General features: G+C 39.8%; 1 long non-coding RNA gene across 13 annotated transcripts in view; it reads left to right on the top strand.

The window, feature by feature from the left end:
• Positions 1 to 7,316, top strand: part of LOC143267569 (uncharacterized) — a 46,229-nt gene extending 38,913 nt beyond the window's left edge. For 7 of the 13 annotated variants that reach the window (XR_013042815.1, XR_013042810.1, XR_013042804.1 and 4 more), the window contains one exon: positions 992 to 1,718. This is a non-coding gene — a long non-coding RNA (uncharacterized LOC143267569). Of the gene's footprint in view, positions 1 to 991; positions 1,719 to 3,978; positions 4,065 to 6,365 lie in introns of those variants that run through there. The other 6 variants (XR_013042819.1, XR_013042806.1, XR_013042808.1 and 3 more) reach the window with 3 other exon arrangements.
• Positions 7,317 to 13,218: the final 5,902 nt, after the last annotated feature.

Here is a 13,218-nt window from a genome sequence, read left to right as displayed (position 1 = left end):
GAGAATCTGGTTGCCTTCTACCAGTATCCTAAGAACTTGACTGAGACTAAATTGAAAATTAATGGACTAGTTTCCTTGGCTACTTGGGCTGTCTTCAGGACAAGACTCTCCTCCCACACTACCCTTCTTACTGTGTTGGTTTCCAGCATCATACATCTTCCTTTGAAAAAAACCAACCTCATCAGATTCTTCACAGCAAGACCCCACTCTCTGGCACCTACTTTTGTGTTAGCTCCTTTTCTGTTGCTATGCTAAAATGACATGTCCAAGGCGGCTTATAGATGACAAAGTTTACTTTGGCTTACCCTTCCAGAGGGATAAGAGCGTATCATGGTGGGGAGAAGCATGACAGCAGGCAGCTGGAGCAGGAAACTATGTAATCACATCTTCAACGACAAGCAGGAGTAGAAGACAAAAACCAGAAGTAGCATGAGTCTATGACCTCTCAAAGCCCACGCCTAATGATGGACTTCCTCAGCAAGGCTATACCATCACCCTAGACAGTGCCAATCAACTGGCAGCCATGTGTTTAGATACCCTACACTCTACCTGCTACAGGGGAGGCTATGATAAGAATATCCAGAATTACTTCTCTTCTCTTGAAACAAACAAACCCAAAATGCAGTCATATGAGCCTGTCCCAACTCTGAAGAAGTACTGGCATTCCCAGGGCATTGTGGGAACCTTTTTTGGGCCATGAGTGACAAGGGATGATGCCCATGTGAGTGCATTCTTCCCATTTTGGCAGCTAATGGGGTTGTGAGAACTCCTCTTTACAAGTTCTTCCAAACTAAGAGAGCTGCCAAGATTTTTCAGCTCCTCTCACACCACCCACAGCTAACTCCTGCCAGGAAACAGCAGAGAAACCTATAAAGGCTATCCAGGGATCACATGGGCTTCCTCCCCTCTAAGCCACAAGCCTGGTCCTCAGGTTTCAGCCTCCGTGGGTGGTGGCAGGGGTGGCTGTTTTGTTTTGTTTTGTTTTCTGCAGGATCCCTGAAGCCAGCTCTGGAAAACTGAAGACAGTGGTGGACTCAGAATGCTTCGGTGGATTTTTTTCCCCCTCTCACAGACAACTGGAACCTTGGGAGCCAAAGGAGACTGTGGAGCGGATGTGAGCAGATGGCCACTGAGGATAGCTGACCGGGTGGGCTGGAACACAGGCCAGGAACTGCCACCTGAGGATTGTGCTTGGGATGTCCAGATGATGCGTGAGCAGCCACTTAGGGAGCCTTGTTCTGTTGAAAATCATAAAGTTGAAAATGAAAAGAGATAAAGACATAAACACAGAAGAACATTTGTCTTTTGTGAAAAGGGTGACTTTTAAAGATTAATTCTCTTTTTTACTATGTGTGTGTGTGTGTGGGGGGTATGCACATGTAAGTTCAAGTGCCCAGAGGTCAGAGGCAATAGATCTCTTGGAGTTGGGACCTGGGAGCTGCCCAATGAGGACTCTAATGTCTTCTGTAAGAGCAGAGTGTACTCTGGACTGCACAACCATCTCTCCAGCTCAAGTAGGACTTTTAAAAAAAATGATGTGATATTTTAAAAGTTGATTCTTCATTATAGACACTAGAAATAACATTTACAATGTATATAATGCATGTGCTTATAAAAATAGACGTGACAATATGAAGTTTATAATGAACTTTTATAAGCCATTAAGAAACTAAAATGGGGGTGGGTGGAAGAAATAAAAATATATTTAATTTTTATAATTGTTATGTTGTCTATAAAGTAACTGAAGTTTTATATAGAAAAGGAAAGATGTTTATTCTCACTCGGAAAACGTACAAACCAAGGCAAAGCAAAAAGGCTCCGCCGAACTGGCACTATTTTAAAATTCTGGTGACAACAATTGGCAAGGAGGTGAAGAAATTATACTCCTATATTTTTCTGGCAATCTGACAGAAGCTTCTTAAGTTATAACACTCCCACACCATTTTCCAAAGCCAACCCTCATCATAGAACCCCCAAGGTGGAAGATAGTAATTGTAATATTGTTCATAGTATTGCAAGTCTGGGAATCAACGGTCAACAGGGAGACATTTGCTTTAGAGTACCTTATAATCACACTATGGGATATTTGGAAAGCATTACCTAGGATTTTGTGCTTTGTTGTTGTGGTTTTTTGAGGCAAGATTTCTCCATGTAGCCCTGGCTGTCCTGGAATTCGCTCTGTAGACCAGGGTGGCCTCAAGCTCATGGAGATCCACCTGCCTCTGCCTCCTGAGTGCACGGTACATGGCTGATGGGTTTTGTGCTGTAATAGAGTTCTCCAAGATGTTTTGCTGAGGGAGAAGAATTATAAACAGAGTAACTATCTTTGTTATTGAATATGATCTAAGACCTTCTGTAGCTGAAGTTATCCTGTTCCTGCCCGGCTCCTGCAGCCCTGTGGCCACTTGGACCCAAGTAAACACACAGAGGCTTATATTAATTAAAATTATTTGGTCATTAGCTCAGGATAACTACTGACTGGCTCTTACACTTAAATTAACCCATAATTCTTATTTATGTTTAGCCACATGGCTTCGTACCTTTTCCCAGTTCTGCCTTCACATCTTGCTTCTCATGGTGGTGGCTGGCAGTGTCTCCTGACTCAGCCTTCCTCTTCCCAGAATTCGCCTCTCTGCTTATCCCACCTATACTATACTTCCTGCCTGGTTACTGGCCAATCAGCATTTTACTTATCAACCAAATCAGAGTAACATACATTCACAGCATACAGAAAGACATCCCCAGCAACCTTTTGTAATGCTTTACTTAAAAAAACAACAATGACAAAGATGTATTAATGTATAACTATATTGCATGAATCTAGATATTAAGGACTTTATAAAAATATTGCAACATTTATAAAAAACTGTAAGTGGGGAGAAAGAAGAGCCATTTCATTGTGGAGGGGATGGAGTGTGAGTGAGTGGGGTACTCCTGACACAGGCTACTCCCCTGAGACACGCAGAAGAACCTCTCTTGGAAAGAGTTCCCAGCGGGCTGTTGTTGGTCCTTCCAATCTGCAGAGACACCTCTCTTTGGTCACTGACAAATTAATTTCATAATGAAAGAGAAGGTCACTATGGGTGCTATCTCATCCTGGATCTAAATGGAAGGATTGGCTGTTAATGAAACAGGAAGGGACAGCAGGGAATATCCTGGAGTTCCTGTGTCCTCAGCCCTTCCCCTTAGCCTTTACTGAGTGCTCACTATGTGCCGATGGCTGTCTGGGCACCAGAAATGGTGACTAATGTGGTATAATCCTTGATTCTAAGGTGCCGTTCATCACAGCGGAAAATGCACATAATAAAATTTTCAATATTAGTGTACATATGGGGGGTAGAGGTACAGTTATGAAAGCTTTGTAAAGAACCACTATTCATTACACCCAATCAGACTGAGGGTGTCTTCGAAGAAAAGAGGAAGGCAGGACATTGCTAGCTTTGTTCCAGTGGAGTCCAACACAATTCTGACCCATTGCAGGTACTCAGAAGTATTCCTGGAGAGAAATAATAATGGGCTGACTGGATAAAAGCCTCCAGGAACAAGATATGAACACGTAGTTTGAACCTGGCTGACATTCCAAGGGAGTGTTTGAGAAAATGAAACCAAACAAAATAAATGGACATTTGAAAGCTATGTTTGGAAAGCAAAGAATTGCTACTTGTAGATGGGCACAAAAACATAAACACGCACTCCACAGTTCTGTACTGAAGGTAAAGGTTATGCAGAAGTAATATGGTCTGGGGCGAGCAGAGTGAAGGTGTTGTACGCACTTTTGCCGTGGGTCCCAAAGGAGTGTGACCTGTGCAGTACAGGCTTCAGGCCACACCTCTGGGTCAGGACAGAGACTGGAGTGGGCTTCTCGGAAGCCATTTCTACACAGGCTTCATCTTACCCCATGGATGGATAGAGTTCTGTCTTGAAGAAGAATGCTTAATGTGGGATATTTCATGTGTCATTTCCTTTATTGTCTATCAGTCAGACCAAATTACACGGACCTGCTCAATTCCTTGTCGGAGAAGTAAAATCCTCTTATATGACAAGAAGGGCAAGGAGAAAACTGGGTAAGGTGTTGTTCTAGAAGTATCTACTGGCAGTTCAATTTTTTTTGTTTAAAATCTACTGTTTTCTTTTAAGGATATTAAAAAACACCTTTGTCAGAGTCCCAGGAAAATGGAGAGGAAAGCACAGGGATGCCCAGGTACTCCTCGTCCCTACTCATGCACATTCCCATCAGAGACATATATCTGTCACAAGTGCCTGAGCAGCACTGATGCGTAATCCTCTCCCAGAGCCCCTCGCTGATATCAGGGGTCGTCCCTCAGACTGTACATTCTCTGTGTTTGGATGACTATATAATGGTGGACACTCACTATTGCGTTTCATGCAGCATAGCTGCCCTGCCCTCACAATTATTTGTGCTCCATCTACACATCCCTTCCTCCCACTGACATGATAACAGGTTGAGAATGGCTTCAGGACATGCTGTTTGTAATGAACATATTTAAGGTAATTCCCTCAAAATTATTCTGTTCAAATTCACTTTTAAAAGCAAATTGCAGGGGCTGGAGAGATGCCCCAACAGTTAAAAGTGCTGATGTTCTTGCAGAAGACCCAGGTTTTGTTTCCAGCACCTGCATGTCCACTCACAATGATCTGTTCCTCCAGCTTCCGGGGATGAGATGCCTTCTGGCTGAGTGGGCACCAGTCACCCACACAGTACACATATATACATGTTAGGCAAAACACTCATCCATAGAAAAAACAAATTAAAAATTCCAAATCTCAATAATGATGGTAGTCTGTAGCAAGTACACTTAAATTTTATTTCCTGACTTCTAAAATGTGACACACTGAAGCCTTGAGCCCTAACAGCTAAGATTGAGATTAGTATTTTTCAAAGAAACATGATTCAAACAGAAATTCTATGCTATATCTGGATGTCATTTAAATGATGGAGTACACACACTCTTTTAAAACATACTTTATTTTCCCCTAATTTCTTGCATGTTAGGTAAAAAAAAAAAAAAAGCCTGTCTTGGGTTGTGGGAGAAGGCTTGAGGGTGGGAGGAGGGAGGTCATGGGAATCTGTGGTTGATATGTAAAATGAATAGAAAATCTCTTAATAAAAAGAAAAAATGCCTGTCTACACAGACTGAATATTTGTGTTTTTCCAAAATACATGTGTTGAAGTCCTAATATCCCAAGCAATGATAATGAGTGAGAATGAAATGTTTGTGAAATAAATGAGGTTATGATGGTGGACCCCTCAGGATGAGGTTATTGTCTTTGTAGCAGGGGACAACAGAGAACATCTGTTCTTTCTTTCTTTCCATAAGTCTACACACACACACACACACACACACACACACACACACACACACACACACACACACAAAAGCTCTTGCAAACCGAGGAAGGGAATGTTCACCACTCAGTGAATTAGACAACACCTTGATTTTGGATGTTCGTCCCCAGCACTGAGAAAAACAGCTGCCGTGAGAACTGCCTGGTTGTTAAGGCAGCCCAAGTTGACTACGACATTCTCACTTTCAAAAGTCTTCGTCATCTTATGTCTACCTGTTCTACTTTTGCTCATCTCAGGAACTTGGACATTGTGCTCTCTACCCTCTTGATCCCTTTAGATGATCCCTTCTTTTTCAGTGGTGGCTTAGTGTTAGAGACACTGCCCTCAGGACCTCACTCTGAGGAGAGACTAGAAGAGAAAATTAAACCAGAAATCACTGGACATATAGTTGTGATGAGTGAAGGGGAAAGGATATTCAAATGACATACATTGAATGTTGTCCCATCTCCATCACAAACAAATAGTACATGTTACAAAAACTCAACCAGCTAAAAGTATATAAAATAAGGGGTAAAGTCTCCACTTTACTATGACATTATAACATATTTCACCCTTCTTATTAGAGTTCTTACCTATTAATGATGGACATTAATATTTTGAGATAGTCTCCAGGTTGTGTGTGCATGCATGTTGGTAAGTATACATATGGATAGGTATAAGCTTTGAGCATAATTAAAAATTTGGAGATAAGACACAGTAAGCTCTTATGTTTCAAACTATAAGGTCTGTAGATGAATTTATCAAACCAGGGAAGATCTCTGATGGGAAGTAGGGAAGAGAATTGAGATTCTGAGTTCAGCTGGAAGCCTCCATTGTAGCCTGTCCATTGGCAAATAGAACTGCCTGGGAGAGATAAGCAGGAACATCAAGGAAAGTCCTGGTCTCAGTCACCAGACCTGCAGGACCAGAAGAAGCTATGATAGAGTGTAAGCATCCAGGAGCCACCAGAAAAGGACTCACATGTCTGAACAGCTCTCCTTTGCTCTTTTGCACACAGAATCACCTGGAACTGGTTACAGTCAGAGGGATCTAAGGACTTCATCTTTCAACTACACAATGACCACACCCAAGTTCTATATCTGTTTCCACAGAAAGCCAGAGGCTATGGATTTGTTCCAGAGTAAGATACATCAGGTTTGACCAGCCAAGATGCCCCCGAAAGGTCTCCCATGACACCATGACCCAGATGATCCAACATCCAGAACGGTTTCAAGGCAACTGGCTCAGAGAATACAGCCTCATGGACTACTCCATAATCCTAAACTTTTCTTTATGTTGCCATAAGAATACAGGGCCCTCCTCCAGCAGGAAGTAGTAAGAGAAGCTACGTTCAAATTCCCAAATATACCAAGCTGGCTTTGGAGATGGAATTGGCTCATTCCTTCTCTAAACCCAAGCATATTTTGAAAAGAAAAGGTTGAGAGACTCTTGTGTGCCATATCAGAAGAGCCCTCTGGTGTGGGACAGAGAAAAACCACTATTTCTATTTAAAACAGATTAATTATTAGTACAATATCTTTCTAAAAGAAGAAAGGGGGATATGATATAGATATATAGGATATAGATATGATAGGATAAAAGGGTAGATTGTTGAACCTACTTTTAAAGAGCAACAACTTATTTAAAAATGTTTTACATTGCTATGGATTTTAGTTTATTGATAAAATTTAAAGTTAATTTTGTTATACTGTATGTATATTTCTACTCTTGTTTGAGGTGTTATGTTTATGTAACTCATTTAGATTGTAAAGGATAATTAAGAAATACAGATTAGCCGGGCGGTGGTGGCGCACGCCTTTAATCCCAGCACTCGGGAGGCAGAGCCAGGCGGATCGCTGTGAGTTCGAGGCCAGCCTGGGCTACCAAGTGAGCTCCAGGAAAGGCGCAAAACTACGCAGAGAAACCCTGTCTCGAAAAAAACCAAAAAAAAAAAAAAAAAAAAAAGAAATACAGATTAATAATTAGTCTTCTATGATAGTCAAACTTGTAGCCATGTTAGTTAAGTTTTCTAGGTATACATAGATACAATTCAGTTAGGTAGGTAATCTTCAAACACTTCAAAACCTATAGAATATGACATTTAAAATATTAAAAAAATTTAGACCTTCTGGACAGTGAGACATGTCTGCTCCTGGCAACACTGATTTACTTCAGAGAGGAGGATGGGCATTGAAGACACTCCATATGGAGTTTATCTTCACCGTGGCAAAAATAGGCATTTGGGCAAGAAACTGTTTTTGCCTGGACTGCTTGATTGACTAAACATGCAGGACCCATAGGAAGGTGACCACTGAACTTTGCTTGGCTAAATGGTCCTTCGGGTTCCTGCTTCACAGAAGAAACTGTCAGACATTCTACAGGACACAGAGAGAAGTGACTGAGAGACTCTAGCCCTGTGGGCTAAAGACAGATGCCCCAACCTTACAAAGGAACTTTGGATGACTGTCCAGGCTGCCAGCTGTCTCTGTCTACTCTCACATGACTCTCCAAAATTGCTTGCGTCCTTCTCCCATTTCTCAGGTAATACTATATCCTTCTGAGTCTTTGATGTAGTTGAAGACTAGATAGTTATAATTTCCTTAGTTATGATAAAAGATAAGTTAGTTATAAAATCTTAGATTCACAAATGTAAGATAGATAGGATATCTTCTTTAATTTTGCCAAATATAAATAGACTGGATATTATGGCTATAATTCTTGCTTGATAATTGTTTTGTTACATGTAATTTTTCTATGTGAAAGTTAAAACTTTCCAAAAGAGAAAGGGGGAAGTGCTGTGGGATGTTCTCTATGCTGTGAATGTGTTGTTCTGATTGACTGATAAATAAAACACTGATTGGCCAGTAGCCAGGCAGGAAGTATAGGCGGGACTAGGAGAGAGGAGAACTGAGGGAGCAGGAAGGCAGAGTCAAGGAGACATGGCCAGCTGCCACAATGAGGAGCAGAATGTAAAGTACCGGTAAGCCACGAGCCACTTGGCAAGGTATAGATTAATATAAAAGGGTTAATTTAAGATAGAGGAACTAGATAACAAGAAACCTGCCATGGCCATACAGTTTGTAAGCAATATAAGTCTCTGTGTGTTTACTCGGTTGGGTCTGAGTGGCTTGAGGGACTTGCAGGTGAGAGAGATTTGTCCTGACCATGGACCAGGCAGGACTGGAGAAAACTCAAGCTACATGCATCAACACTGCAAATATATCAACTGAAAGCATATAGTCAATAACAATGTAGATCAATCAAAGATATAACATTAGCTGTACAAATCCCAAAGGAGTAACAGAAGAAACACATAAAAAAACAAGGTAACCACTCCTGCAAAAATTGTGAATCCTATAGTAATAGAGTCTAGTGAGAATGAATTAGGTGCAATCACAGAGAAATCAAAAGAATGGTCAAAGAAATCAAAGAAGTGAGGTGAACAAAAGTAAAGTACATCCAAATTTATGAAAGAAATCCAAACAGAAAGTTGCTGATCAAGTACACAAACAATGGAATGAAAATAAGAAAGTGGTACAAGATAGGAAAGAAGAATTCAGTAGAGAGACAGAAACGCTCAAGGTAAACCAATCTAAAATCCGAAAAAAAACAAAACAAAAAAACAAACCACGAGTCAAGTACATAAGCTCTGTGGAAAGTCTCACCCATAGAAGAACTCAAGGAGAGGACAGTCTATGTGAGCTTGAAGAGAAGGTGGAGGAAATGGAACAATTAAACATGTACAAGGATAAAATAATTAGAAGGTGTCAGTGGGAAGTACAGGAAAAAAGTGCCACACTGAGAAATGAAATCTATGGATAACAAGCACAGAAGAAGGAAAAGAATTTAATTCTAGGGCCACAGAAAACATTTTCCCCAAACAACTGTAGGGGAAAAATTTCTGGAGGATGAAAAGAAATGACACTCAGATACACGAGGCATTCTGAGCACCAAACAGACAAGACCAGACAATCAAGACCCTGCATCATATTATAGGTAAGGCAGTGAATATTCAGGGCACACAAAGTAAACTAAAAGTAGAAAGAAAGAAATATTAAGCCACATAGAAAGGCAGGCCCAGCAAAATAATAGTGGATTATTCAGCTGAAGCTTTAAAAGGGGGGAGGCAGGACAGACATGCTTCAGGTTCTGAAAGGCAACAACTGCCGACTCAGACTACTCTACTCAGTAAAACTATCTGTCATAGTTGAAGGAAAAATAAGAAATTTCCATGATAAGAACAAGCTAAAGGAATTTATTATTCCTTTAGCCAAACCAACTCTAAATCAGCTAAACCATCTCTGTAGATAAGAAATCAAAGAAGTATATTGAATCTTTCAGAATGAGGAGAAAAATAAACCCATTCATGAGGCCACATGAAACCATAAACCATGCCAGAATCATAGGTTAAAAAAAAAGGAAGAGGGGAAAAAACAAAATCAATAACATGGCAGGAATCAAAATATACCTTTTAGTAATAGCTTGAATATTAAGGATCTCAACTTCCCAGGGAAAAGGCACAGGCTAGTATACTGGATAAAAGAGCAGCAACTGTCTATTTGTTGCCTCCAAGAAATGTGCCTCACCACAAATGACAGATACTACTTACAGTGAAATGATGGAAAATATACTTTTAAAAATGAATGTAGTAAGCAAGCCAAGTTTACTGTCCTAACATCTAACAAAATAGACTGCAAACCAAAACTAGAGAGAGAAGATGAAAAGACCACTTCAGATTGATTAAGGAAACAATGCATGAAAAGGACATCACCATTCTAAACATATATCTTCCTAACACAGATGCACTGAATTTTATTTTTTTTAAATACTATTCCATGTAAAGCCAAAAATTAACCCCAGTATAATGACAGTAAGATATTTCAATATCCCACTCTCATGAATTGACACGTCTTCTTCCCAACAAAAAAATAAATAAAAAGAAAATAAATCTGATGTTATCAAACTAAAATTTTTTAAAAAAGACACAGGATAATATGGTGATATTTTATTTGTACTTGTACTAAAATGTGATTTTTATTTGTATGTTAATTAATAAAGTTGCCTGGGGGTCAGAGCTAATAGCAAGCCATAGCAGAAGCTAGACAGTGGTGGCACACGCCTTTAATCTCAGCACTTGGGAGGCAAAGCTAGGCAGATCTCTGTGTGTTCAAGGATACAGCCAGCATGGAGACACACGCCTTTAATCTCAATACCAACCTTAGAAGACCTGGAGGACTGTGTAGACAGGCAGTGATGAGGAGGTCATGTGGTTGGGTTTACAACCAATGAGAAGGCAGAACAGAAAGTCAGTAAAAGGACAGACACACAAGAAGTAGGTCTCTTTCTGAGGGGAAGGACGGCAGTGACAGTGAAGGGTAAGAAAGGGTTTTTAGCTCTTAGCTATTGCTCTGACTTTTTGGGTTTTTAACTCTGTAAAAATAAATAAATAATAAATAAATAAATACATAAATAAATGAGAAATATGTGAATTAAATGATATCACAGATCAAACGGATTTTACAGAAATCTACAGGGCATAATCCATCCAAAAACACGTTCTTCTCAGCAGCTCTTGGAATTTTCTTAAAAATGCGTGGCCAAAAGGCATTATCATTTTGTTTTGAGTGGCATTTTGATTGCCGTATGCCAGGTTGAACATATATCATAAGCATATTTTCCATTAACTATCCCTTAATAAACTGAAACTTTTAGTTGAGAGTGTTTGAACTTTTATTGTGGATTCATTGGAATTCTTTACATTTTAGGATGCTAGCTGTTCACATATCTCAGTTTTTCTCCTCAGACACATCTTAACCTTTCTACTTTGTTAAGCTATTTTTTGTTATTTAGAAACTAAGACAATTAGAAGGACAAGGTGGTAATCTTTTTTTTTTATGACTTTGGAGTTTGTTGTTAGCCATTTAGAGCGACCTTCTATCCTAAGATTAAAAGCAAGACCATAAATGTTCTACCCAATACTTGTTTTTTTTTTTTTTTTTTTTGGTTTGGTCTTCAGCCTATCTGGAATTTGTTTTTGAGTAACCTATGAAATAGGCTTCTAAATTTTAAGTGTGTAGAAAATGTATCCAAAACTATTTTTAGACAATCTCTTATTCCTCTGGAATATCTGGAAATATTGTTTTTTTTTATTATTTGCTACATTTCCATGTACATGTGTCAGTTTCATAATTTGTATTTTTCTATTCATTATTTTTCTGACTACATTTGCATTACATAACTTTAATTATTAGTTGTATGGTGTATTTTTATAGCATTTCTATTTCTACTCAATTGTTTTCCAAATATTGTTGGCTATTATGGCAAATTTTCTGTTTTTGATTCCAAGTTCTAAAACTCGTGTTTCCCAAAATAACCATTGAAAACTCCCCTTGAATAGCGTGGAATTTGTGTAATATTTAGGGATAATTGACATCTTTATAATATTCTTTAACTTATGAATGCAATGTATCTTTTCAAGTTTCTTTGATGCCTGATTAAAGTTTTACAGCTTTTATGTTTCATTCCTGAAGTCTATGTGTGTAGTTTAAAATTTTTATCTTATTTTGTTCTATGTGCCTGAATTCTTTGCCTGCATGTATGTCTGCAGCATAGATGAGTATGGTGTACACAGAAGCCAGAAGAGGGCTTTGCATGTCCTGGAACTGGGACTACAGGTGGGTGTGGACTGCCTTGTGAGTGCTGGGAATCAGACCCAGGTCCCCTGGAGGAGCCAGTGCTCTTCACCACTGAGCCATCTCTCCAGCCCCTGCACATTATGTTTATTCTATCAACTTGGTCACGTAATTGTTATTTCATTTTTTAAAGTATTTATTTTACCTGTGGCGTAAGGATAACTATTTAGAGATTATGATTGTTTAGGAAAATGTCAATGGTGAGTTCTCCTTAAGGTCCATGACCTTTCTAGCATGGGTAGTTGGCTAGGTTTACTGTACCAGGCATGAATTCCCTTCTGTTGAGTGGGACTTGAATCCAATTAGATAGCTGTTGGTTACCCTAAAAATGAAAATGCCACTATTGCACCACTGTGGGTAGTTTAGCATGGTGATCATTATTGTGGTTTGGAGGTGTGACAGCTAGGTAGGACTAATGATTGCTATTCAACTTTCGCAGCTTGCATAGCACCTACAGATACTTTGAAAACTAGTCCTCAGGGAGAATCCTTCTAGGTCACTTGTAGATCAATTCTTCCAAGTCTGGTGTCCGAAGTGTGTGGCATCTTCAGTAATAGGGTCTTACTGTCAAGTTCTGGGAGGCAATAAAGGCTCAGCCCCCATCAAAGAAACTCCTTTTTGTAGCACATGGAGACCATTATAGGACACGATTGGTCAAAATGCAGAGAATAACTAACCATGGTGTGACCAACTCTAATTGATACATCTACAACACAGTTCTTACACTGAAGGCTCAAGGGAAAAATTGCAAAAGTGGGGGTGGAAAGATTGCAAGCCAGAGGACCAGCACGCTTGCTGTGAGGCAGTACAGGCGTCACAGGGAAGCTGCCGCCATGAACTCTCAACCATATGGTTACTTACAGACCTGCCTCAGTGACATCCCCCACTGGCGGGCCATGGGGATGGAATAAGTTTCTCAAGTCCTCACTTCTAGATGAAGCCATCAATGGCTGCTGAGAGAGAGAACACTGGTTTCTTCACGACAAGCTCCCTGACATGTTATCCAGTGTTAAGTGGTTAGCCATAAACACTTGTATGTATACATATGTAACAATAATAATTCAAGAAGTAGAGGTCATGAATTTGAGAGGAAGTGAGAGAAGGCATGGGAGGAGTTGGAGAGGGAAGGGGAAACGGTGTAAATGATGTAAATACAATAATCATGTTAAATTCTCAAAA

This window comes from Peromyscus maniculatus, chromosome 10, assembly GCF_049852395.1.
Source record: "Peromyscus maniculatus bairdii isolate BWxNUB_F1_BW_parent chromosome 10, HU_Pman_BW_mat_3.1, whole genome shotgun sequence".
Lineage (NCBI taxonomy): Eukaryota > Metazoa > Chordata > Mammalia > Rodentia > Cricetidae > Peromyscus > Peromyscus maniculatus.
The sequence above is the reverse complement of the archived record's forward strand: the minus strand, read 5'-3'. Positions and strand labels throughout refer to the sequence as shown.